Below are 27,950 nucleotides of genomic sequence, written 5' to 3'. Positions count from 1 at the left end.
CTAGACTAGTATCAGGCAGGAAGTAAAAACCAATAGTATAAAAATATTTGCTTCTTTCAACACGATTTCTCTGACATGTTATCTAAAAAAATGACTAGGATCATCCTTGGTTTATTGACATTTGGAGGGAGGGCGGGGGCAGCAGGGTTTTTAGTGTATGTTTGATTTCCATTGCAGAGTTTTGCCCTATTGACCCCAGGGTATCAAGGATCAGAGCTTGGAGATAATAAATCAGGAAGTGGCCATCTGCACACTCTGTGTACTAAAAATCCTCAGGTTTGACCTCCTGGTGTGATTCGCTAAGTCTTCAAACTAATCCGTTGTACAAGTGCTTTATACCCAACAATCTGATCTTTTTCTCTCTTTTCAAGATGGACAATTCTATTTTCCACTTCACCAAGATGAGAGTCAAAAGTCTTTGATTCATACTCCACAGTTCTCTCATTTACCGACAGTTCCATTACAGAGGTTTTGGACTATCCATTTTGCTTTCAGGTAAGGTTAAAAGCTCTCCAGTTCTGACAGCCGTGGAGCTACCACGGGCTCAGGAGACTTGCAGGAAAGAATTGTGTGTCTTTTAATGGCAAATGAGGAGGAATTCACATTTCTCACAGTACAAAGTGGTTTTCTTTTCTTTCGCCAACAAGGGTAATTTCTAGGTATTCTAGGCATCATCTGATAGAATGGATCAGCACAGTTATTAGAGGTAGGGAAAAGTAATGTGAGACTCTCCAGTTAAGCTTGGCAAAATGAAACTACCACTTCCATAAAAGGTGAAAATATAGTTAAGGGGTTAAAGTCTTAATCAGTGCTTACACTTACAAAGTTTGACTTCACTCTGGTAGAATGTTTATGAAAGGAGATTACATGAGATTGAATTAAGGACCTCAAGATTTGTATAGCTGGGCCTAAATTTTTCCTTTCTTACCTCTGGGACACTGCTCTTTACCAGTCATCTTCCCACACAATGCATAATTTATTTGCCTAATTTCACTGATTTGTGTATATCCTAATTTTACAAGAAATTCAGCATTTCACATCATTGATCTGTTGACTTTCCTATCTGGAAAAAAACCCAGCCTCCAAACATAAATTACTAACAAAGGCTATCATTGTGCCCATATTTATTCTGAGCTTTGGGAGCCACATCTAGTACAAAGTCTGTGCCCTATGTTCTTTGTTCCCCCCAACCCTGGCTTAATTCAGTTTTGCTCTGGGTTTTCAGAATGCAGTATGATATGATTTGTATTTTAATTTCCATTTCCTGATGCTTGAGATTTTAAATTGGACATTAGCCTTGCAATAACACTGTTTAGAAACAATTAATTCTCCTGTATTTAAGGAAAAAAGAGAGAAGAAAAATTTCCTGTACTTCGTAACACTAATTTTTAATGATGTCATTTAGACTTTGAAGATCACACTATGTTGCAGTGGAATGGGAGGGCACAGGGTGTTTCTATTTCAAATATTAGACTGTGGATATCCATTTACATTGCCTGTAATTTTGTTGGATTGTGACCCCTAACCAGTACTCTGAGCAAAAATGACAATGGAAGATTAACATAGGGACTGGCAGCAATGAAGTCATAAAGCCAGCTCAAGAGATTGGCATGAACTCGTAGTGTGACAGTTAAATTAAGAAGCTTGTTTTAGAAGCCTTTTGTGCAGAATGACTCATTTTGTTAAACAATCTGAGGGCAAGGTTGAGGGTAGAGGTAGACTAAAATAGCAACTGGTACTAATGTGGAAAATCTACCTCTAGAGGGCTTTGAAATGGGAAAAGTTTCTGAAAAGTGGTCCATGTGGAAGAAATAGATCATTTTCCTTCTTGCAGGACAAGAAGCAGACAGATTGTCAGTGACCCAAAAGGCTACACATTTAGAACCAGGCACCGGTCAGAAAAAAAACGAGATCAGCAGTACATAGGAATACAACAGACCAATCACCTCAGCTAACTGAAAAATTCTGGACAAATTATCGAATTCAGGTGTATTTTAATCTGTGGCAAAATAAACCATTTCAAAGGTTGTTTTGATTTTTTAAAAATGTAATAAAGTCAATAGACAAATGGTTACCTCAGCGGCAATACAAAATAAAAGATGGCATTAGCAGATGAATGTGAGTTAAAGGACTGATTTTTATTAGAGGTAAGACACTGAAAAGTTAGAAACAACTGGGATTAGATCTAAATACAGCGGAGAGTAGAAGATTGTGCTAGATATCCAGGAAGCAGAGCAGTATCTGGCGCTATCAATTTCCTATTGAAGTCAAAAAGAGTTTCAGTCAAATGGCAGTTGGGTCAGACCACAGTGAGTTGCACTAAAAGAGGAGTATACACTGGACATCCATGTCAACTGTAGAGGTAAACAACAGAAAACAAAACCAGTTTATTACAGAAGGAGGCAGAACTGGTGTCTAAGAAAAGGTTAGCAGATACAGAAACAAGGGAGGAAATCAGTATAGACACCTGTGTGCGTACACACACACACACACACACACACACACACACACACACACACACACACACGAGTTGTCCAGCAGAGCAAATCATAAATGCCATGATGAAAAAAAGATTATTTTGGTTATGTCTGATGATCATTCAGTTACAGAGGTCTAAACAGTCAGGGTGAAATGTTAATCTGAACAGAACACCAGTCTGTTTCTAGCACCAATAAAAGCTGCAGAAATTTGAGAAAGTAGACGCACTCATTATGAGGGGAGCTAAAATGCCAAAGAAATTCAAAACTGCTATTGCTTCCAGATCAGCTGTTCAAAGTTCAAACTGAAAACACTTGAAATAAACAGCAATGAAAAGCCAGAGAGATTTTCTGGCATTAAAAATGTCTTTGATCAAAGTGATACTAAGACTTTAAAAGTAATTATTACACTTGAACTTATTAAAACCTATTGAAATACTTCATTATTTGTACTAAACATCATCATGTGCAAAGGAAGGCATGAGCATGAATAAGGCAACATATATATACAATGTTCTATAAGAAACACACCTACTGAGGGTACATCTTACTTGCTTAAAGGACAACAGTGATTAAAATGAAAGAAGAAACTTAAAGCTAGGCACAAAAGAAAGAGGGAATAAGAAAAAAGAAATGCAAAACCAGAAATGATGTCAAAGATTAATAAACTCAGAGCCTGAACATTTCCAGCAATATTCATGCTTAAAATCGACAAGAAGGAATTCCATGTATACAGTACAGTGACTGAATATAGTTTCAGCCTATATAGGATACGATCTCACTGGATTCTTTGTCCCCAAACATCCTCAGCCTAGACTAACATTAAAATCCAATGAGGCTTTTAACAATACTTAGCTCTTGGAGGCTAAGGCAATATGGTAGACCTACGATAGTGTCTATCCTGGTGCTAAAAAAACCCCAAAAAAACCTAAACTATTTCATCTTATAAAATTATAAGATAACCTCCAAACTGAAACCTCACAGAAGTGTAAATTAAGGAAAGGAAAACAAACAAAAAAACAAGACTTAATCCAAGAACCTAACTGCTAGGACAGGAGTCGGCATAAGTGGCACACAAACCGATTTTGAGCAGCACGCAGGAAGCCTGTGCTGCTGCTGGAGCCTTCCCCGGCAGCAAGTTAGGCTGCAGAATGCCCAGTGGCAGTGGGAGGAGGCAGTACTGGGGCTGAGGCAGTGGTAGAACAATTGGCCCAATGGTAAATCTGCCACAGAGTAAAATGAAATGGAACTTGTGAACAGAAAAATATGAAAAATAGTAAATAGAGGCAGAAACTGAGGAACAATAATAAATAATAAAGGGTTATAAAAAAATAAAAAGCCCAGTGATGAAATCCAAATATGCCCAGAATTAAGGCATCCCATCAAAGTTAATCAAGAGAACTACAATCTTTCTAATTTAAACAATACTACCCACAAGTTAGGCACAGTCACTTTTCTTCAGCCAAGTAGATGCACAAAGCAGACTCTGGCAAATAAGACTAGCTAGAAAAAACCTAACAAACAGAAAACTCAATGAGGAGTCCTGTGGCACCTTAGAGACTAACAACCTGATGACATTTAATGCAACAGCTGGCCACTTGTGGTTGACTCACACGCCACTTACAATATTCTCCACACAGGAGATATTTCAAATGAAAGCGAATAAGCTGGTACAAGGCTTCTATGGTGTGGAGATTATTACTGATGAAAGAATAGAAGAGAGGAATTTAAGGAACAGCATTATAAAGACTTAGCAAACCCAGGGATTTGGTATGTAAGATCCCGTGGAACCAAGTCTTAAGTTGAAAAACAGTTCAAGAGAGTTGGCAGTTTTTCAAGGAGATATTATTAAGGACACAAGAGCAAACCATCCCACTGCATAGGAAAGACAGAAAGTATGGTAAGAGACTATGCTAGTTTAACCAGGAGATCTTAAATAATCTGAAACTTAAAAGAATCCTACAGAAAAAGAAAACAAATCAAATTACAAAGGATCAATATAAACAAATAATACAAGTATATGAGGACAAAATTATACAGACCAAAGCACAAAATGAGATTAAACTTGCTAGGGACATAAAGGGTAACAAGAAAATATTCTATAAATACATTAGAAGCAAGAGGAGGGCCAAGGACAGGGGAGGCCCATTAATCAATGAAGGGGAGAAAATAACAACAGAACATGTAGAAATGGCATTTGTACTGAATGTTTTTTTAGTCAGTTTTCACCCACAAAAATGTTTAGTAGGATTGGATGTCTAGCATAGGTTTGGGGGTTTTGGACAAAAAGTTGAGGTTTTCCATATGGGGGGAAAAAGACATTCCAGCTAGATATGCAATTGTTTCAGTTAGGGCAAAATGCCAAAACTGTCACCATCACCTCTGTTTTCAAATGGTAATTCTAGAAATAGAATACAAGTAAGTGGAATACATTTTTCAAACAACTCTGCAATCAGCGAGGCCAGACCATTTGCCTTCATTATTAAAATCAATCATTAACAATTAGAAAGCATGTTCAAATAATAAATAGCATTCCTTTCCAAGCCCAGACTACATACTGTGTGTCAGGATTCCAAAGTGAATTTTTACACATGGCTTCTGCAAAGAGCATGGAATGAAAATATTTGCAGCTGTTTAACTAGTCAGTGCAACTCTATAGAGACACAGAAAGGGAACAAAATTGTTTTGATGACCTTTTGAGGCTCGTAAAACAGACCATTAGGAGACAAATCGTATTTAATAATAGTTTACTATTTTTTTAAAAAAGTGAAAAGGCTAATATTTCAGCCAGCAAATCTCACAACAACTTCAGGGTAAGAGCAGATTTTGCTAATGGTGAAATCTAATTCATAAGACTGAGGAGATAATCATGAAACAATGGGACAAAAGTTCTTCATCTTCACCCAAAACCTCTAAATGGAAAAGGCCTTACTTGCTTCAGAATGAGCTTGCTTCTTCAAGCCTTGTATACCATCTCTCCTGCAAGGAAATCAGGTTATTGCTGCCAACTTGATTCATCTTCCATAGAGTCATTAGTAATGTAAGAAACCTTCATTAGTCTGAGATGGGTTTGTTAAAGCCCTCCTGGCCAGCTGATAATGAATGATAACAATAGGCACATGTTTCTAGAGAATCTGAGGACATGGTAAACACATGAGTGATGCCATCAGTGGCAAAAAGTCCTTATTGGGAACTCTGTTCTATTATTCAGTACTTGTATTGCTGTGTGGTATCTGTAGATTTACTTATATGACAGTTAAGAGCTGAATATGCAGCTTTCCAAAGAGTACCTTCAATTTCCAGGATTCAGATAAATTCTTTTATTATAAATATTTCTTCTCAGAAGCAAAAAGAACAGGGCCCCAGGTTAGCCCAACTCTAGTTTCTGCAGTAAGTCTAGAGGAACTTCCAACACCCAGTCAATCCCTCTTTTATTATAGAGGCTTGTAGTGAATGTAAGGACACACATACTTTTGAGGATCTGGGGGTATGTCTACACTACCCCGCTAGTTCGAACTAGCGGGGTAATGTATGCATACCGAACTTGCTAATGAAGCCCGGGATTTGAATTTCCCGGGCTTCATTAGCATAAAGCCGGCTCCGCCATTTTTAAAAGCCGGCTAGTGCGAACCCCGTGCCGCGCGGCTACACGCAGCACGGGCTAGATAATTCAAACTACGTAGTTATTCCGAACTATCTGTACGCCTCGTGAAATGAGGTGTACAGATAGATCGGAATGGCTACGTAGTTCGAACTATCTAGCCCGTGCTGCGTGTAGCCGCGCGGCACGGGGTTCGCACTAGCCGGCTTTTAAAAATGGCGGAGCTGGCTTTGTGCTAATGAAGCCCGGGAAATTCAAATCCCGGGCTTCATTAGCAAGTTCGGTATGCATACATTACCCCGCTAGTTCGAACTAGCGGGGTAGTGTAGACATACCCTAAGTGTCTAAGTTCCATTGATTTCAAAATAACTGAATCATGAGTCCATACTGGAGGCTGTGAAGATCTTTTTCTAGCACTCACCTCATACTGAAGTCACAGCATATACTAGTGCAGCAGCTACCTCACTGGTGGAACGTGACCTAAGAAATATTGGCATGAATCTCACCCCATAGTCCATCACTTTCAAAATGTTTTCTGGTTGGTTTCAATGGGAGTTAGGCATGTAAATGTCTCTGAGGAGCTTTAGAGCTAAGGTACAATGGGTAAGGTTATGTACAGAGCTGCACTATGAAATCCCTTCCCTTCCGCACAACTTCCCTCTCCATCCTTTCTCTTGCTGATCATGTTATGTAAAGTTCTCTTTTGGAGGTTAAACTTCCATTATCTTAGCTCACGAGCCAATTTTTTTCTCTTTTAAAATGGAAGAAAGGAATCCTTCAACTGTTTGTGAGTTATGGAGGCATGAGTACTCACAAAGAAAGAGTTTTCGTTTTCAATGACTGCAAAGATGGTTTCATTCATACAGTGGCAGAACAGGATCCCTAAATTGTCACTTGGCTCAGCCATCGGGAGAAAGAGGCGCTTTGATAAGAATGGATGGCAAAAAACCGAAAAGATTCCTAGTGTCTGAAAAATACTCTCTTCTGACTATGTTCAGTGGGTGTGACAAGAGCATTTTCTCAAAGAGAAACAGTTGGCAGCCACATTAATTTCTGGATTTTGGAGGCACAACGAAGGATCTTCTTGTTGTGCGCTGAAAGCAGGGCGTGTGTACAGCTTTTTACATAGCTCTTAACAAAAGTCTATGTGAGCCTTTTGAAGCCTCACCCCCTTTGGCATACCTCTTGGGAAAGAATGCCCTGATGCTGTATATGTGACAGGTGTCATCTTGGCCAACACACCAGGCTTTTTGTTTGGGACCTACCGAGCAAAAATCATGTCCTGATACAATTTGAGCTAAAAAGCCAAGGCTCTGTAGCTTTCTTACAGTACCAATTCATGTCCTCTGGAAGTTGGCAGGGGGGAGATGTAACCCACAGTATGTTACACAAACACACTTATGATTTTACATACATGGTCTCCAGTTCAGCAGCCCATACGTATTAAGCAAAGCAACTAAATACGCGCTTAACATTAAACATATGTTAAATCTATGTCTTTTAATTCAATATTTAAGGTGCATACACCAGTCAAATATCGAAGTGTATCTTTCCTCTAGTTTCCTGCATATTTTATCCATTTATTGTCATTTGCTTCCAAATGGCTTATCGTGGTTTATGCCAGCATGTGTTTAAATGTCCAGGAGATGTCACACTGAACATGTTACTCAATTACTATCACCCACACTCATAAAGCTACTCGGGTACATACATGTTTGAAAGACAGAAGAACTGCATGTTCTCCCTGGTTAGTGTGACCGAGGCTTAGTAAGGGGAGATGCTACTGGAACAATTTACAGGAGGGATATTGTCGAAATCTCACCTAAAACAAAAGTCTGCAAAAATTTTTTAAAAATTGCCTTTTCCATGAACAAGTGTTGAGCCTAGGTGAGAAAAACCTCGGTTTGAACATCATCTCTGCAACTTTTGCTGCATTCGATAATTTCCTGCAAACTATGAGCTTCCATTTAAAAGAAAAATAAGTTTCTGTCTTTTTCCATTTGCAAAGATATAGCTATTTCCCTGTCCCCAGACAATGTTATAAAAATGAATCATGCTCAGAGGCTTCTCAAATACAATGGCTTTATTTAACTGCCAGCATACAACTACTCAGCTCCCAGTCCCTTGAGTTCACTCCCTGCTACCAGTTACTGTGTTAGTCTTAAAGTGACAAGGTCTCTCAGAGTGCTGGCTGCTGAGCTCATTAACTTGTATTGCTGACAATATCGTACATCCCTATTCCTTTAAAGGTGCTGTAACTAGCCATCATAATACCTAACTCATGTCCTTCATTCTTTTATGTTTCTGGGGGCTCATTATCCAGTAAAGTTAACTTGTAACAAAGTCATGCAATTTTCTCAGTTTGTGCTCATGTCCGTACCCAGAGGAGGAGGGTGGGCTTTATGGGGGGGGGGGAAGTAGGGGGTGTCACTGGTGCTCTCTTGAGGAGACAGGTGCTGATAAATCATGATGCACATTTATCTGATTTTTTCATCTCCCTTTCTGCTGTGCATCTAACGATCCAGGTTTTTTGCATTGTTCCCACTAAACATGTATCTGGTTGCCTTCTGTTGTCTCTCCCATTCTTCGTTTTAAGATTTTTTCTCTCCATAGTTGCACCCTGCATAGCTCATTCACATATTCATATTTGCTTCTCTTGTGTTGTAGAACAAAATCATCTTGGGGTATGATGACTCTATTTTATGTGAATTTTGCACCATGATTAAGAATTCTCCTTTATTTCCACTGGTATCTTCTCCTGAAAGCCTGATCTCCTATCTTTTACCTGTCTTTGCCACTTCCTCCATGATTGGATTTTTATGGGTTTTTTTGCTTGTTTGTTTTGTTTTTGTTTTGTTTTCAGGATTGCCTGGATTTTATGAGTTTACACTTGACAGATTTTGAATATAGGGAGAATCTGTTTGATTCTGGCCTACACATTGTTCATGTCTTTATAATTAGTGTCGGGAGAGGAGATTTGATATTGGTTTATATTTCCTTGCTTTTATATATAACATTCAGAGCATACTATAAGGGTACGTCTACACTGCAGGCTTTTTGCGCAAGAACAGCCGGGTGTCTATACTGCACGTGCGTTCTTGCGCAAGTAAATTTACAGTACAGCGTCGGAAAACAGGGCTTCTTCCGGAAGAGTTATTCCTCTCCTCACGAGGAATAAACCTCTTGCGCAAGAGCTCTTCCACAAGAAGGCAGTGTAGACAGGCAACATTATTTTCTTGCGCAAGAAACCCCTATGGCTAAAATGACCGTCAGAGCTTTCTTGAGCAAGAGAGCATCCACACTACCATGGACACTCTTGCGCAAAAGCACATCTCTTGTGCAAAAACACATGGCAGTGTGGATGTGCTCTTGTAGAAGACCTTTTGCACAAGAACTCTTGTACAAAACAGTTCTTGCACAAGAAGCCTACAGTGCAGATGTAGCCTAATAGTTTTAGGATTATCCTGTATGAAACATATGGCAAGCTGTAATCTTGCCTTTTATGTTTTACATTTGTTACATACCAGTATGAACATTTATATACAATAAAGCAAATGTACATAAGACCCTATATAACTTCAATATGTAAAAGTTGCTGCTTACATTATTTGAATATTAATTATGTATATTTGTGTTTCATGTGGAAAATGAAATTTCAACATTGAGTATGTTGATGACAAAATTACTTACTGGAATGCTATTCTGAAGTTCAGACTTATCCGGTTTTCGGTCTAAATTTGGACAAAATTAGAGTAAAAATTTCAGGTCTGTTTTGAATGGAACACTATAACAATCTGGAAATATTTTGTGAAATTAAAACAATGCAAAAATCTTCCATTTTGAGATTTTACAGTATGAGGATGCATATTTCATTATTTCATAAAGCCCCAGCAGTTATATTGGGAGATTTTTGCCAGAATTTTTAGCAGATGAATTTTGACAGACTTTTATGTCTAACTTTCCTAGGGCAGTGTACATGTATACACTAGATTTTATCTTGTGTATGAATTATTGTACTTACTATACTGTTTCTGAAGTACTATCATACCAAGTTTCTTGTTTTTGTGAAAGTGAAGGGCTTTGTATCATGATGTTTGGTTTTTTTTAATAACTTTGAGTAAGTCTTATCCCTTTCCACTCCAAGTATGTTTGAAACCTCTCCATCTTGTGAAAGTGCAGAGAAGTATATGTTCTGGAGAAGAACTGTATATGTACACTTCAAGTATTATCAAGTGAAAACTTTAGGATAGTAAAACAGATACAAACCTAGGAATTCTCAACTTTTTCCAATTAAACATATGCAAATGTAGTATCTGTCTTTAAAAAGAAGAATAAGCAGGACCTGGGGAATTGCACATCTGTAAGGTTAACTTTGATATCCAGGAAGCTACTGGAACAAATTATTAAACAATCAATTTAAAAGCACTTGGAGCAGAGGTGGGGAACCTAAGGCTCAGGGGCTAGATGCAGCTCCTGGCTTCCCTGGATCCAGCTCCCAAGGCCCAGTGCTCCCCCTCAGCATTAGGGAGACCGCTTTTGTGCTCCAGCCCCCGTGCAATCCCACAACACAAAATCTACTTGCCTGGGCCCCCTAGGCTCTGGTGTGTGAGGGTAATGTGTGGTGTGTCTTTGTGTTTCCTAGTTGGGAGCCACATCAGTGAGGGTTGGTTTTTTTTGGTTTTTGTTTTGTCTTTTCACTTGTGTGTGGCCCCCAACTGATTTTTCTGTGGGTCAGTGGCCCCTGACCCAAAAAAGCTTCCCCACCCATGACCTAGAGGATAACAGGATGGGTGAATAGTGAAGGTAGAGTCGGGGGAGGCAAGCCACCAGCCCCACTTCTAGCCCCATCCCTTCTAATAAGGCCCCACCCCCTTCCTGTCCCCCACCATGAAGAGGTGGGGCAATGCACCACATGCACACACTCCCAACATGGGGAGGTGAGGTGAGTGGGCAGGCACACACACATGTCCCAGCCTCCTGAGCCTCGGAGCACTGGGAAGGGAGGAGGGCACATGGTATGGCCCCAGCCTCCCCTGCCCTGAAACATCAGGAAGGGAGAAGGACATGTGGCACAGTCCCAACCCCAGCCCAGAGCCCCAACCCCAGCCTTGCCAGCCCCAGAGAAGTAGGAGGGTGTGTGGTCCCAGCCTCCCCAACCCTGGAGCACAGGGATGGCAGGCACCGGGGAACAGCGACACTCCACCCCCAGTGCCCATATAGTAGGCATTCTGGGAGCAGGCTGATGGTTTGGGAAGGCAATGCCTTCCCCCTCTTAGGGTACCTGCTGCCCATGATTATAAAGAATAGTCAGAATGGATTTATCAAGAACAAATCATACCAAACTAGCCTAATTTCCTTCTTTAATAGGGTTAATGGCCTAGTAGATGGGGGAAGCAGTAGATATGCTATATATTGATTTTAGTGAGGCTTTTTGACACAGTCTCCAGTGACATTCTCATTAAACTGGATAAATGTGATTTAAATGTAACAACTATAAGCTAGGTACACAATGGGTTGAAAGATAATCATATATACAGTAGCCCAGTGTCTGAGAGTCTGTAATGCTGAAATGTTGGCTGTTCCCTCTGGGGGGCACTGTTGCCTGAAATACTGGCTGTTCCCTCCGGGAGGTGCTGATGCTGAAATGCTGGCTGTTCCCTCTGAGCAGCCTGTGCTGCATTGGGAGTGTGGGGCCCAAACGGCCGCTTGGGCCGCTTGCTCCCCCGCGGCAGCCCAGCTGAGCGGCTCAGAAATCAGCCGAGCGCTACGGTGGGAGGTGAAGGGGAGCGGGGCAGTGACGTGTGGCATGACCCTCCAGGCCCCGCCCCCGGCTGTGAACATCACTGCCCACCCCCCTTTCCTTCCCGCCGTGGCGCTTGGCTGACTTCTGTGCTGCTTAGCCAAGCCCCGTGTGGAAGCAAGCGGCACAAGCGACCGTTTGGGCTCCTCACTCCCCATGCAACACGGGGAGCGCGTAGCCCAAATGGCCATTTGGGCTCTGCGGTCCCCTGAGTGAGAGGCAGGAGGGGGAGGAGAGAGAGAGAGAGAGGAGGGGGAGGAGAGAGAGAGAGAGCGGGAGTGAGAGACCAGAGGCTTAGGAGAGAAGACCAACGTGGAGGAGAGACCTGAAAATCCCGTCTTATGACGGGCTAATTGGCTAGTACTCAGAGAGTAGTTTTTAGTGGTTCACTATCAAATTGGAAGGGCTTATCTAGTGGTATTCCACAGGTTCAGGTTTAAGTCAATATTTTCATTAATCACTTGATAATAGAGTGAAGAGTAGGCTTATAAAATGTGAGAAGGGCATCAAGATGTCCAGGTTGTATGCACTTTGGAGGACAGGATTAGAATTCAAAACAACTTTGACAAATGTGAGATTTGGTTTAAATTCAATAAGACTAAATTCAATAAAAACAATTGCAAAGTACTTCACTTAAGGAGGAAAACAAAAGGCACAACTACAAAATTTGGAAATATAATAAACCACAAATTGAATATGAGTCAACAATGTGATGCATCTGTGAAAAAGGATTATAACACTTTGGCATGTACTAAGAGGAGTGTTGTGTGTAACATAAAGTAGATCATTGTCCTGCTCGCCATTCAACTGGTGAGGCTTTAGATGGAGTATTATATCCAGGTTTGGCCACTATACGTTAAGTAAATGAGGTATGGTCAAATTGGAGATACTCCAAAGCAACATACAAATAAATTATAAAATCTGGCCTTTGAGGAAAGGTTAAAAAACTGGACACATTTAGTCTTGACAAAAGATTGTGGTGGAACCTCATAACAGTTTTCAAATTTGTTAAGGGCTATTATAAAAAGGACAGGTAGCAATTGTTTTCCATGTCCACTGGAGGTAGGACAAGAAATGAGGGGCTTAAACTGCAGCAAAGGAGATTTAGATTTGATATTAGGAAAAACTTTTTATCTAGAATAATAGAGTGGCCATCATGGAAGGTTTTTTTTTAAAATAGATTGGATGGACCTCTGTCAGGGATGATCTAGGTTTACTTGGTCCTGTCCCAGGATCAGAAGCAGGACTTGATGACTTGTGTTTTCTTCCAAGCCCTAAATTTCCATTTTTTTTATTCTATGGATTCCTGACTTAAACAAATAGAACCAAGATATTAATGTAGTCTAAAAGGTTAAATGTTGGTTAACAGGTCAGAATTTAGATTAATCAAAGAGCAAAACCTTCTGAAAATAATTTGTTTCCATATCTTGTAACACAATTTACAATCATAATAATAGGTTCTTTTTCTGGAGACTGGTTTTATTGCAGTTCCAAGTAATTACACACATCTGGTGAGTTGTAAATGGTGCTAATCTGAAGATTATAGGTTCCCTTCACCCCCATAGATCAGCCCTGAGGGCCAAATCCATGATTTTCAAACACTTTAAAGAATGCAAGTTGCATCAGTTTTTGGAAAGAATTAAAGGTAAAGCTGTTTTTAACATCTCTGGTATTAACATCTGTATTATAAAGAACCCTGATTCTTCCAGCCATGGAAAAGCAGCATTATAGAGTGTTTAATTCTGCTTCATGTCTCTAATTAAGGAATGAAATATTTTAGAAATTCCATATCTCATTGATGTACATGGGAAATATGGTTTATCACCCTATAGGAATTTATCAAAGCAACTAGAAAACCTGTACACATATATATTTCCATAGATGGAGGTGATGTGCTTCTGATAAAGTGCAAAGTCGTGCTACATACATTATTTTAGCATATGGTTCGGCAGTTTATCATGCACTGTTAGCCATCTCATCACACTCTGCCTACTAATCCATTTTCCCTGGGTCTGCTTCTAACACTCTAAACCTCTTAGTAGTTTCAAACAGCTGTCATGTATCAAGTAATCTGACAGAGAAATGTTTCCTACTTTCCCCACAATGTGGGTTTCCCCCACATAGTGAGTTGAGGATCAGTACAGACAATATTTAGTCCATAACCAGTGACAGAAGTAAGGCCTGATATCTCACAATCCTTCATACCTAGAAACAGGAGCCTTAAAATGTTCAGAAGTTGTGAGTCTCACCTTACCAATGGAGAATATTGTATTTCTTTTTACTCTGAGTATTCACATGGCCCCCATTAGCTTGGTATTTGAACACAGCACAATCTTTCATATATCTTTTCTCACAACACTCCTTCATATTCCCCTAATACAGGTTGAATCTCTCTAGTCTGGTATTCTCTGGTCTGGCAACATCTGTGGTTCAGCATAATTTTAGGTAGACAGATGTCCCCTTATCGTGGATGTGGCCAATTTTTCCATGGTCTCATAAAGTTCATTTATAGCCACCAGTCCTGGCTTTCAGTGTACTGTGCTGTTGTTTAGCTCTAATTTACCCCTACATGTCTTTGAAGAGCACAGTAAGCAGCGAAAATGTTGGTAATGCTGCTAGATAATATTGACCTCCCATGGTTTGGCAAATTCTCTGGTTCAGCACTGGTCAGGTCGCAAGATGCCAGACTAGAGAAGTTCAACCTGTGTTATCTACTGGGATCAGTTTGTTGGGCAAACATTTGCCACTTGCATCTGTATGAGGTGACTCTAAGGTCCTGCTCCTTCGATGCATCTTCTTTGATGCAATTCATCCCTTATTTCCCTGGTTTTCCTTGAGATCTCTTTCCTACCATCCCTCTCCTGCCATCTTAGCCTCACCAGGTCTCTTTCATTCATCGCTGCATGCATATGAACTGGCAGTCACGTTTCCTGGATCTTGTCAGCCACATCATGGGCTTAGACATCCACCCTAAGACTACTTTTATTTTGAAATTTACCTCTTCATATAACATCCTTTATGGCATAAAATCTCTGCTCTAACATTTATAGGCTTTGAATATTCTATCTTTTTATTGGCCATCTTTCTTCACTGGACAGCATTGTGGGGTCCACCTTATAATACCAATGTGAGGAGAAAAAATTATATTAGCTACACGTCACAGATGGGGAACGAAGGCATTGATAGTCTAGGTGACTTGTGCAAGATTGTACAAAAAGTCTATGGGTACGTCTACACTACAACGTTAATTCGAAATAACTTAGTTTGAATTCGTTAATTTGAACTAAGCTAATTCGAACTAACGGATCCAGACTAAAAAACTAGTTCGAATTAGCGTTTTGCTAATTCGAACTAGCATGTCCACATTAAGTGGACCCTGAACCAGGCTTAAGGATGGCCGGAAGCAGTGCCAGCAGGGCATCAGAGGAGGACTTAGAGCGTGGAGATGCTGTCTCAGGCTAGCCGAGGGCTGCACTTAAAGGGTCCCGACCCCCACCCCAGACAGACAGTTCTCAGGGGTGCTCCGCTTGCAAAGCAGTCCTGGCTTGGATTGCCCGGAGTACCCACACTGGGCACATCACAGCACTCGGCCATCAGCCCGACTGCACTTGCCGCAGGCTGCCATCTGGGGAGACGGGGCAATCGGGGGGGCTGCAGGAGAGCTTCCAGCCCAAAAGCCCACAGACCCAGCCCAGTCCTCCCCATCGGGGGCTCGTGCCGCATTCCTCCCTCACCTCCTTCCACTTACCCTTCCCTAGCCCCTCTTCTTGATGTACAAAATAAAGGACAATTGTGTTCAAAAATGGAATCTGTCTTTATTGAACAAAACTGGGGGAGACTGGGAAAAGGAGGTGGGAGAGGGGAAGAGAGAGGCTGGGAGAGGGGAGGGCAACTACAATGATCAGGGATTGGGAACAGGTCCCATATGAAGAGAGGCTAAAGAGACCGGGACTTTTCAGCTTAGAAAAGAGGAGACGGAGGGGGGACAGGATAGAGGTCTCTAAAAGCAGGAGTTGGGTGGAGAGGGTGCATACAGAAAAATTCTTCATTAGTTCCCATAAAGAAGGACTAGAGGACACCAAAGGAAAGGAATGGGTAGCAGGCTTCAAACTAGTAACAGAAAGTTGTTCTTCAGAAAGCAAAGAGTCAACCTGTGGAACTCCTTGCTGCAGGAGGCTGTGAAGGCTAGAACTAGAACAGAGTTTAAAGGGAAGTGAGATCAAGTCATGGAGGTTGGGTCCATGGAGTGCTATTAGCCAGGGGGTAGGAGTGGTGTCCCTGCCCAAGGTTTGTGGAAGGCTGGAGAGGGATGGCACGAGACAAATGGCTTGGTCATTGTTTCGGTCCATCCCCTCCAGGGTCCCTAGGGTTGGCCGCTGTCGGCAGACAGGCTACTGGGCTAGATGGACCTTTGGTCTGACCCAGTACGGACATTCTAAGCTCAGGGCCCAGGGGTCTCACTGGACCACCCTGATTTTCATGCAAACCTGCTCCTGGGTGTCCAGGCTGGCAGCTCTCCTGCCCTAGACGGCCACTTTCCTGTGCCTAGTGCGAAGATCGTGGCCGAGGTCCACGATGTCCGCACTAGCCCAGGCGGGTGCCCGCCTCTTGCGGTCCCGGGCAAGCTCCCGGGAGCCGCCAGCCTGGTCCCGGGAAGAGGGGGAGGGCTGGGGGGCATCGGGTGGGTGGCTCGATCCGTACCAGGTGCAGGGTCTGCTGGCTGGGTGCTGGCAGGCTTGCACCTGGCACGGGCACCGTAGCCAGCCCGTGCCCCTTTAAGGGGTCCGGGGCCGGGAGGGGGGCAATAGAGTTTCCCTGGTGTTGGCCAGAGTGGCCACCAGGGAAACCTGGGGAGGGCTAGCCTCCCACTAGTTTGAAATAAGGGTCTACACAGCCCTTAATTCGAACTAGTAAGTTCGAACTAGGCTTAATCCTCGTGGAATGAGGATTACCTAGTTCGAACTAAGCGCTCCGTTAGTTAGAATTAAATTCGAACTAACAGAGCGCTAGTGTAGCGCCTATGAAAGTTAGTTCGAACTAACGTCCGTTAGTTCGAACTAACTTTGTAGTGTAGACATACCCTATGTAAGAAAAGGGAATTAACATGCAGGTCTTTTGACTTAGAAGCAGACTCCCTTACCACTAGGCAAATCTGCCTCTACTTTCTCTCTCTTTCTCTTAGAAGCTGTGGATAGCTCAGGGATATCAAGCCATACATTTGTGACTTTTAAGTACAGAAAAGCTATTATACATCATTTTCAGATTTTTTGGATAACTCCCTGTGAAGTCTATATAGTTGCACACAAGCCACCTGATGGTACAAGTGATGGGATGTTAACAATCAGCATATTACAATTTTTATTGGGATTAAGTGGCATATCCAGAATATAGGAAAGCCTGGTGAACACTGCTATTTAGAGCCCTGCAGTTCTGTATCTATATCCGCAAAAATGAGCTGCAGATATTCGCATTGACATCTGCAGGTGCAGATATCTGCAAATATGATGCGGATATTCGCAAATTTGCGGGGTTCTAGGTGCAAAATTTGTATCTACATCGACATCTGCAAAAATGAGCTATGGATATCCATGGATTGGCAGGGCTCAACTGATATTTAATCAGCAGCTGTTTGGAGTGGCCTCAATGCAAAATTTGCTCCTGGATTCACCACTCATAAGTAATGCATCCATCCCAAAATCATGCCATAAAACCATCAGCCCCTATCACACCACTATGAATGTTACAGAAACAAATATTTTAGGAATGTTTAGAAAACTTCTAAAAATTAATTGGGAGTATTTCTTCAAAACCTCTCCTTGAACAGCCAGATGCCTTAATATCATAAGTCCAATTGTAGGACTCTGTGGGAAAGGGAAATTATAACTAACAAATTTAAAAATAGATCCATAATGCAATGTCTGTGTATCTGAGCCAAGAAAGCCCCCAAGGGCGTGAGTTCAGAACAGAGCAGCTGGCTCCAGCCCAGCATAGAGCAGCAGACCTGCTGAGAGCCCTCACTCTGCAAGGCATCTATCTTAAAAAAACAGGGTTGGGATACTTATCCATACAGATCTGAATCCTTGAAATGGTTTGGGTTCAGTGGAGGGGACAAGGCTGAGTTTTGGGCTGGGATTTTGCTTTTTAAGATTCACTTCATCCCTAACCGTTTTTTCAGCCCACATCCCACTGGGATGGATGATATCACATAATTATGTGATTTAAACCCTGATTCTGCTAGGTTTTACATATTTGCATAACTTTGGGTACTTGAGAAGATCCTTTCAAGTCACTGGGTGTGGACACATGCATTAACTAAGGCCTTAGCTACACCAACCCCTACTGTCAAATAAATAGTGTAGCTGAAGTTAATATACTTACTGTGGTGTCTTGTGTGTGGTAAGGTTAGTGGAGAGCTCCCCTGTTGATGCTAGCTACTCTTTTCATTCTGGTGGAATACCGGCATTGACGGGAGAGCACACAGATATCAATTTATCGCATCTAAGCAGATAACTGTAGCATCGATGCCTGGCGTAGTGGAGACAAGCCCTAAGTTACCTGTAGCCTTTGAAGTTTGGGGGCCTCAAAGAATAATACACATCTGTAATCCAGAAAGTGGCTTATCAAATGGTCATTATGAAAGATGTTGGCTAGGAAAGATTTCCTCTGATTAACTGCACAAGATAGACCTTATTAGCTGACATCAACTGCAGCCAAGGGGAAAAAAAACTGTTGGGGAAATATTGCTCCCCCCCCCCCCACTACAGTTTGAAATACTATAAATAATAGGAAACATTGCTAAACTTGTTTCTTGAGTTTTGAAACCATCTCTCACTGATCTCAGAAAGCTGAAATCTTCTAGCAAGCCTATCCTTCTCTACAGCTACTGGTGTTCTTTCTCGTACAGCCTTTCCTATCCATTTTTTGAGGAAATGAGAGTTAATGAGGAAAATAAGATAATGATAAATTATAAAATGATAATGGAAATGGATGTAAAATCAGTCACCAATGATATCAGCTGCTGATGTACATTTCTTCCTATATATTGGAGTAACAGAAATAATCTTTTATACATGTTTCTCTTATCTTAAATTCATCTCCAAATGTCCAACAGCTTCTAAATTTGTGCCTATTATTTTAATCTTGCAGACCCAAAGCATCATGTTTCTTGTACGTTAACACCAAATTCTTATATGTTTATCACAAAATTCTTATCCGCAGAAAATATTTGCATGTGGAATTCAAGCAAGTGAGAGCCATTTATGTAGTTAAAATTGGGGTTTTGCAGACACTAATGACTGTGCAGGCTCTGCTTTCAAAATACAAAAGAAAAAAACTAGACATACACTTTCAGCTTATGTTACTTTATTTTCGAGGAAAGAACACAAGAGCCAGGGAGAGCGAGCAGAATGGACTTTGTTTGTATGACCCTCTATTTGGAATCACCGCTCACAGACTGTCTTAGCAACTCTTGCTATTGTATCATGAGTCTCACAATTCTTCTTCCTTTCTCTCTCAAAAAGGAAGTTGCTAGCCCTCTCTCTTTCTCTCTCATGGATGCAGAAGACAGCTTGAAAATATGAAGGAATTGTAACCTCAGGGTGTGTCTAGACTACAGGGATTTGTTGACAAAACTATACCTGCGTTTACATTGCCGCTGAGTTCTGTCGACACAATGTCGACAGAACTCAGCAGTTTTGTTGATGGCTGTAAACCTCATTCTACGAGGAATAACGCCTTTTGTCGACAGAGTTCTGTTGACAGAAGGCGTTATTGCATCTACACTTTCCTTTGCATCTACACTGTCATATTGACAAAACAGCTTGCTTTGTCGACAGAATTGGATGTAGTCTAGATGCTCTTTGTCAACAAAAGCTTTGTTGACAGTATCTGTCGACAAAACTTCTGTCAACAAAAGCCAGTAGTCTAGATGTACCCTTAGAGTCTGAAAACCAGCAAGCAAATAAAAAGAAACCCTACATTCATTCTTTCTTTTTTAAAAGAAATTCTGATCTCTTGGTTCTTTAGGTAGTCCCGATCCATGGTCTTGGACTTCTTACATTTAAAGGGACTGTACACAAAAGATAATCATAGTAATATGCACCACATTTATAAAGAGACTGGGCTGAAGTTTTAAATTTGCAGTATAAATTGTCAAAGGGAATGAAATTCAGAGTTAATGCTTGGAATCTTTGATAAATCAGTCTATTGGCACTACCTAGTGCACCTTGTATTTTTTATTATTTCACATTAGCCAGTCATCATTCATACTTTAGCTGAACTAAACAGTATGTTGGCACCATGGGTGAAGTGAGAACAGAATGGTAGCCTTAACTCTGAATTTCCTGCCTCTATTTCAATCAGGCCCTTATTCTTCTTTTAAATGACTTTATATATATATACTATGGCAGGAGAAATTTCTTTGAGAGAGGCTTAAATGACTATGAATGAGGAAGGTGTGAAGCCTAGCCGAAGTGGGTTTCTTGTTAAAATGAAATTGCTGTCCAGGGGACCCAACTCTGATGGACAAAATAGCAAACTGTAGGTTGCTGGATTCCTATGTGCTTTGCTTTCTTGTGCTATGTTCTGTTGGGGAACAGGACATTGGAAATGGTATTTTGTGTGATTTAGTTGGGCTGTCCATGGACCCTGCTGTCAGGGCCAGTGGAGTGCATCGTGAATTAAAACCTACATTTGGGGAATTGGTGTAGCCAGCAGCAGTGGGCATAGCCTCAGGCCCAGAATGCAACAGACTGAAAACTGAAATCCTAAGTTATACTGCTGTCTTCTCTTTCAAAGGAACGTTCAGCTCTTTCTAATATGCTATTGAAAGTTGTGCTGGTCTCTTTAAAATGGAGAGAAGGCAACCATTAATTAAATAAATGTTGCTATGCTGCCTAGTGAGCTGCTCACAGCTCCCCATGTCTTTGTTTTTGTGAATTTCTTCGGCGTTATGGAGACAGTTTTTCACCCTTCCCTCCTCACCACAAGCAACAATGAAAAATGTTTCATAAAACTACAATCTCATGTAAGTTGTAGGCAGATTCTCTTCCTGGGCCTGTGCCCACTAAGGAAACAAACAAGAGACACTGGATGCAATTGCTTTGCATAAAACACACACACGCACATACACGCTGCACAGTCATGCACCCCCTCCCCCCCCACTCTCTCTGTAAAGCTGGTGAAAAATAGACTGTCCTTTTAGCCTTTCCTCTCTGTTAATTCAGAAGATCAGAAGTAAAACAGACAAGCACCTTATAACCAGCCTATTAGTTTTAGAATAGTTTGTTTCTTTCCATTCCACACTGCTTACAATAAAATGGGAGGAAGGTTTGAAAGTAAAATAGGCATGAAAAAAGAATGCTAGCCAAAGGGCCCTCTTTGCTTTTTCTCATGAAGGGCCTGATCAGGACTGTGCAGGCTCAAACCCTGAAGCCATAAATAGTTGGGGGCGGGAGCGTGTATGTGTGTGTGGGGGGGGGGGGGCGCGGGAGGGGGAAGAGAGTGTCCATTTCAGTCCAGGCATGTCTGGAATTGAAATGAAGTTGCTTGTGCCATGTATCGATTCTCCTTTTCTTTGCCTTATAATGAAAAAAAAATCCTTCCCTTCCCTTCTCTCCAGTGTCACCGAATTATCGGTATCGTGAAGTGCCCAAGCTTTGTAAGGCAGCAGACCAGCCACTCAGTTTCGACCCCTGTTAATAAAGTCTTGGGACATGGAGGGGTTCTGAGTAAGTATGAACGTTTTATAAAAGATGCTCTGAAAGCAGAAAAGTCAGTTTTTCTCGACCATCTGTTTGTCTGCACAGCTAGACGTTCTTGCCATTAACTCCTGCGCAGGAGCTGTCCTTTTATCAGTATCGGTTTTTAACTACTATTTAGTACCACACAGTTTAATGTAAAATTCTGCCAATCGTAGAGGGGAAGGGAGGATGTTTTGTATGGAAGATGCTGTCAGCTGAGATTCTTTGCAAGTTTTTCTGTGTTATCTTTAACACTGAGCAGCTCCTTTGTTCCCACTCAGGTCAATTTGTGGAATCCATAAACCGTTTTTTGTACAAGAGAGGCTGCATGTCTACTTCAATACTGGGGTAATCCTTGAGTTGTAATAAACAATCTGTTTTCTTCTCCCTTCCAAAACAGGCTGTGGTACACCTTTAGCAGAACAGCTGCTCTGATGGGAATAGACAAATATCACCCACAGTGACCATGACTGCCAAATAGAGCTGTTGCAGAAATGCAGATCAATGCTAAATGACATTTGCAGAAACTAACTAAAGTCGCTATACCCAAGAGGCAGCACTGAGGACAACATTTGGCAATTGGTCTAATGCCTATTTTATTGATATTTTTACAGTGTACAGATATTGCAATAAGAATGGCCCACCACTGAACACTTAGCCTACAAAGAGCCCGGCACTAACTAGTACTTTGTAACACAAAAGCAATATATCATGAAGTAAATAGGATTGTCCCCCACACAGTCATATTTAGCAAAAATTAAAACCTTAAATGTGTGCCATTTATTGCTCTGTTCTTAACCAGTGAAGTTGGTGACTGTGGCTATATGCCAGTTTTACAGCTGTTATTCAGGGCAGCCTCTATCCATCATTGCTGCATTTAAACAAGAATGTCTCATCTGGGTAGCTATGCTCACAGTGGAAAAATCAAGTTGAGAAACAGAACATTATGTTGACTATTCAATACATATATTGCAGTAGTGCCTACCGGGGCCCTGCAGTGAGAGACCCATTATGCTGGGTGCAGAACTAATGTAGAAAATAGGACAAGATTCAATGTTGCCCACTTTTAGATCCAATGTTGCCAATTCTTGTAAATGTATTGTAACTTTTCCAATATTTGGTGTGTTTTTAAAGCCCCGGCTGCTGGATTCAGATTATTTCTTGAGAATTTCAACTTTTCTTTTTTAAATAAAGCATGTTTCTAGCCCTACAGCTGCAGAAAAACATGTGAAAATGAGAATGCTAAATGTTCCACTGACAGACGGACCATACTATATATATTATTTTATAACGCTCATGATTTTAATCCAATTTTATGATTTTTTTTGGGGGGAGGCAGATTTGGGATTTTTGAATGCTACCCATTGTCAGTACTTCAGATCCTGTTTCAAAGATCTTGCAGTCTTAAAACAGGAAGTCTTGTTGATCATAGAATCATGGAAGATTAGCACCAATCCCAACTGAAACATCACAGGCAGGGCTTTGTCAACCCGGGATTTAAAAACCAATATGGTTGGAGATTCTACCACTTCCCTAAATAACCCATTCCAGTGCTTCACCAGCCTCCTATTAGTTTCTTCTAATACCCAACCTAGTGGATGGCAGACCTCCCCCACTGCAATCTGAGACTATTGCTTCTTGTTCTGTCATCTGTCACCACTAAATACGTAAGAACGGCCATACTGGGTCAGACCAAAGGTTCATTTAGCCCAGTATTCTGTCTGCTGACAGTGGCCAATGCCAGATACCTCAGAGGGAGTGAACAGAACAGGTAAACATCAAGTGATCCCTTTCCTGTCACCCATTCCAAGCATCTGAGAAACAGAGACTAGGGATACCATTCTTACACATCCTGGCTAATAGTCATTGATGGACCTAACCTCCATGAATCTATCTGGCTCTTTTTATCTTGTACAGTCTAGTTCCATATTCTTTGGAACCCTGGATCAGGTAACTGAAGGTTGCTATCAGATCTCTCTTCTCTTCTCTCTGGGTATGTCGACACTTGCACCCTCTTTCGAGAGAGGGATGCAGATGAAGACATTTGAAATTGCAAATTAAGATGGAATTTAAATATTCTGTGCTTCATTTGCATATTCACATTATGGCGCTGTTTCGAAATAGCGCTATTTCAAAATAACAGACGCTGTTAAGATGCGGTTATTTCAAGAGAAAACCCTTCTCTCGAAATAACTGGTAAACCTCATCGTATGAGGAATAAAGGTTATTTCGAGAGAAGGGTTTTCTCTCGAAATAACCGTGTCTTAACAGTGTCTGTTATTTTGAAATAGCGCTATTTCAAAATAGCGCCATAACACAAATATGCAAATGAAGCACGGGATATTTAAATCCCAGCTTCATTTGCAACCCACTCTTGAAAGAGGATACAAGTGTAGACATACTCTTCTCTTCTCTTCTCTTCTCTTCTCTTCTCTTCTCTTCTCTTCTCTTCTCTTCTCTTCTCTTAATAAGCCCAGTTTACTCAGCCTTTTTTCATAAATCCCCTAATAATTTTCATTTATCTCTGTTGGATTCTCTCCAATTCTATCCATCTTACAGTCCTTCTCTTCAATCCATGATTCTTTAATTTGCTGGCAAGAATACTGTGGAAGACCATATCAAAAGCATAGCTCAAGTCAAGGTATAGCATGATATTGATTAGATATTGTTATTAGGCATAGGTGGTGAGTTGTATGGACCCGTGGTGCCTGAGCTCCACCAATGTCAGGGCTAGGTATCTCCCCTGGCTCTGTTTGCTGGCCCCTATGCACCTTCCCCAGGCATTGCTGTCCTTAGAGTCCTGAGCTGTGCTTTCCTGCAGCCTGCAGCAAACAGCCCTGATAGGGTACAGCCCACCAGCAGGCTGACTGCTGCATCTGCTGAGGGAGGAGGGGAGGAGACACATGGCATTCCTCCTTCCCACCCACCTACAGACAACTTCTGATTAGAGGCCTTCCTGCCTGGAGCTTGGGTGAGTGTGTGGGGGGATGGGAGTAGGGTGGAGAGGAAGGGAGGAGAGGGAGAGCACAGGAGAAAGAGGAGAGGGAAGCCTTAGCTCCATCCCCTTCCACAGCTCAAACCATTCATCTGCACCCAAGAGCCTTCACCCCAACCTTCTGCCCCAAGCCTGAGCCCCATCATCCCATCTCCCACACCCTAGAGCCTGCCCTCTGTCCCCAACTCTCTGCCCCACTCATGAGACCCACACACACATCCCAACTCTCTTATCTGCACCCTAGCACTTGCACTACTGCACACCAATCCTTTGCGACATTTGTGAGCACAACCCACCCTCCTGCAACCCAACCCTCTCATCTGCATCCTAGGGATTGCATCCCTGCATTCCAATCTTCTGCCTCAGCCCTGAGACTCTCCTGCACTCAAAATCCCTCATTCACAGCTCCACCCCAGAGCCAGAGTACTCACCCCCTCCCAGTGTTAGAATGCGAGTATGTGCGGTGGGACTTTTGAACCTGCTCTGGGCACTACCAAAAATTATACAAACCTGCCACATCTGATATCAAGGTATGGATTAGATTTCTTACCTCCAGTCTGGAAGAGATGAAGTTCCTAACAATAGGGTCTCTGACATATACTCACACGTCTTTAGGATGCAACATCATAGCATGATGTTCCTCTGCTACCCAAAGATATGAAGGAACATTTTAATGGCCCATAACATGCACAACTGCTGCAAGGCAGATAAAGGTGTGTCATTCCTGCTATGCAGGAATTTGTGGCAAAAATTACTTAACTTCGGTTCCATTTTATTTGGCTTCAGCTAGTGCTTTGTGTTTGAATTAACACCACATCTAATGTGAAGCACGGTGAAAACCATTTGGTTTCATATTGAACCATGTGAAACCACAAATTGCCCACAATTCCTTTTCCAAAACCACAAAGTAACTCAGGGTCACTCAGAAGTCGATGAACCTTAGTGAAAAGTGCTCTAACTTTTGAATTTATAACCAAGCCTGAAAGCAGGTAAATGTTGCCTGTTCAGAGCTCATTGGGAACCTTCCGTATAAATTACCTACTATCCCTGCCCCCAGATGTTTATGAAGCATCTAACAGAAAGGAATTCAGAGTCCTCCTTCCCCACTTTCTCTGGCATCACAGCCATCCTGCTCCATTTTTCACCTTTGCTTGTTTTCCAAATAACCCATGTGGTGACAGACTATTTGATTATCTTCTCTGAAGACACGTGGCATTGGTTCTTTCCAGGATGCACACACTAATCACCACATCTTCAGAGGCAGAGTGTTTCCATCTGTTTCACTTGCTGATAGATTATTTTGAAGAGTGCTGAGAAATTTATGAATTACAAAATCTCTCCTAACCCATATATTCTTGGGGTCAGACAGGGTTAGCTCTGCTCATGTTGAAGGCCATGTTGAGGGAGGCAACGGAAGAGGAAGAGGCATTCTGCAGTGAATTACCTTGCGGCACTAATCTTGGATGTAGGTTTTGTTTGCCAAACAGCAAGGTTAACCCAATTATTTGGGGCTAAAACAAACCAAAACTTAGGTAAATGAAATGATAAAGTGACATGCAGTTTAAAAAAAACAGATAAAGAAATAAGGGAAAATTGTGTCAGCTTTGCCTGAAAATTCAGTGTTTCATATTGGTAATATTTAACCCTTAAATTTCTTTTGATGAGTTGTAGATTTTAAGGCCAGAAGGGACCACCAGATGATCCAGTCCAATCTGTATATCACAGGCCGTTACCACCATGCAGCACCCACATACTAAACCCAACAATTGTCATTACACTAACACATTACAGCTCTGAGAAGACTAAACTATGTTGTGTCACAAGCTGAGAACAAGAGAGACTGAGGTGTGTCACTGAAATGCCTGAAGTAGCAGGGAAGTTGTTTCCCTCTCAAAGAACACCTGAAAATAGTCTCCGCACATCTAGAGGTGTTTGGGGTGTTTTGTTCCTCTTTCCAGCTTTTTCCATTGGTTTCCAGGGCTATTTTATTAGTACTCTCGTCTTTCATCATTAACTCTTTCAGTTCCTCTTTCTCTCTGATCTCATTCTTTCCTTCCTTCAACTTTTCTGGTTTTAGTTAGGAGTTTCAAGGTTGCCATGAGTTGATTTCTTGAATAGTCACTTCAGAAAATCTTCTTTATGGTTTCTTGAATACTGGCTTGACACTAACTTCTTTAAGAAGCATCACCTAATAAACCATCTTGTTAGTGTTTAAAGTGCTACATGACTGCTTTTTTTGATTTACCAAGATCAGAGTAACACAGCTACCTCTCTGTTACTTAAGAAGCACTGTTACCCAACTTTCTTTTAAGGGAAACATTGTCAATCTCAGCTAACAATGGGTTCCTAGAACAAAGCAAGTCTTCTGTCCATCAACCTGTTGGAAAGACCAAAGCAGAAATATGCGATCCGAGAAGTGAGGCAGTGAGGGGGAGAGTGAAGTCTGCTCTACAGCCTTAACCAGGGGTGCAACTAGAGGAGATGCAGGACATGCTGCACACTCAGGGCCAAGGGGGGAAGATGGGAATTTTCAAAAATGCCCCTGTCACTTAGGTGCAAAAATACCACTGGTTTTCTACAGGACTTGCACTTCTTAACCATACTTTCAAAATACCCCCCACAATATTTTAGGTCAACTGGCCCATCACCCTACAGTACGAGCTTGTTTGTCAGTGTGTAATTGTGTCAATTTGCAGAACATTAGTTGTCAGACCATTTGATGGACCTGCCACCATCAGCCAGTGTTTCTCTTCTATTTGCTATTTCTGGGCTTCAAAGTTCCTGCACGATGCACAATCTCCCCTCTCTCCCTGGGAAAGGAGTGGCTGCTTGGTTTCATAGCAATACAGACCCTGAGTTTAGTGCAAAGGTGAGCTGCGTATTAAGATCAGCTCTTATTGTAACTTCTGTTTGCATTGCAAATGTTGAGAGCACAGTGCAAACAGGGGATGTCAAATTTAAACTGTGAATTAAAAAGGGCTTTAATCAGAAATGTGTGAGAGAGCAAGCTGAGCAGTATGGCTCTTGACAATACTGTTCTAATATGGTCATCCTAAACATTACTAGCATGCACACGTTTATGAGGGATGACACATTTTCTAGTTTAAAAAGTTCATTTCATTTTCTCTAAACTTAAAGCTCTGCCTGATTTTAATCTCTTGAACATGACTGTACTGGACATGAAGCCAGAAAGTATTGAACTCAATATTTTGGACACTGTAGCTTCAACAAACAACAGTGTTTTTTTAAAAAAGTGTGGATAGCAACTGAGAACATAAACAATCTAAGTTCAGAAAGTAAATTCTTTCACTTGAAGGGCATGATTATTACAGATGAT

General features: G+C 41.6%; 1 long non-coding RNA gene across 1 annotated transcript; it reads left to right on the top strand.

Moving 5' to 3' along the window:
• The first annotated feature begins 231 nt into the window (after positions 1-231).
• LOC112544761 (uncharacterized) lies at positions 232-22,908 on the top strand. The gene is made up of 3 exons (XR_003088090.3): positions 232-495; positions 21,498-21,606; positions 22,019-22,908. It is a non-coding gene; the product is annotated as an uncharacterized LOC112544761 (long non-coding RNA).
• Positions 22,909-27,950: the final 5,042 nt, after the last annotated feature.

Source organism: Pelodiscus sinensis, chromosome 1 (genome assembly GCF_052426305.1).
Source record: "Pelodiscus sinensis isolate ZL-2025 chromosome 1, ASM5242630v1, whole genome shotgun sequence".
NCBI classification, from domain to species: domain Eukaryota; kingdom Metazoa; phylum Chordata; order Testudines; family Trionychidae; genus Pelodiscus; species Pelodiscus sinensis.
The sequence above is the reverse complement of the archived record's forward strand: the minus strand, read 5'-3'. Positions and strand labels throughout refer to the sequence as shown.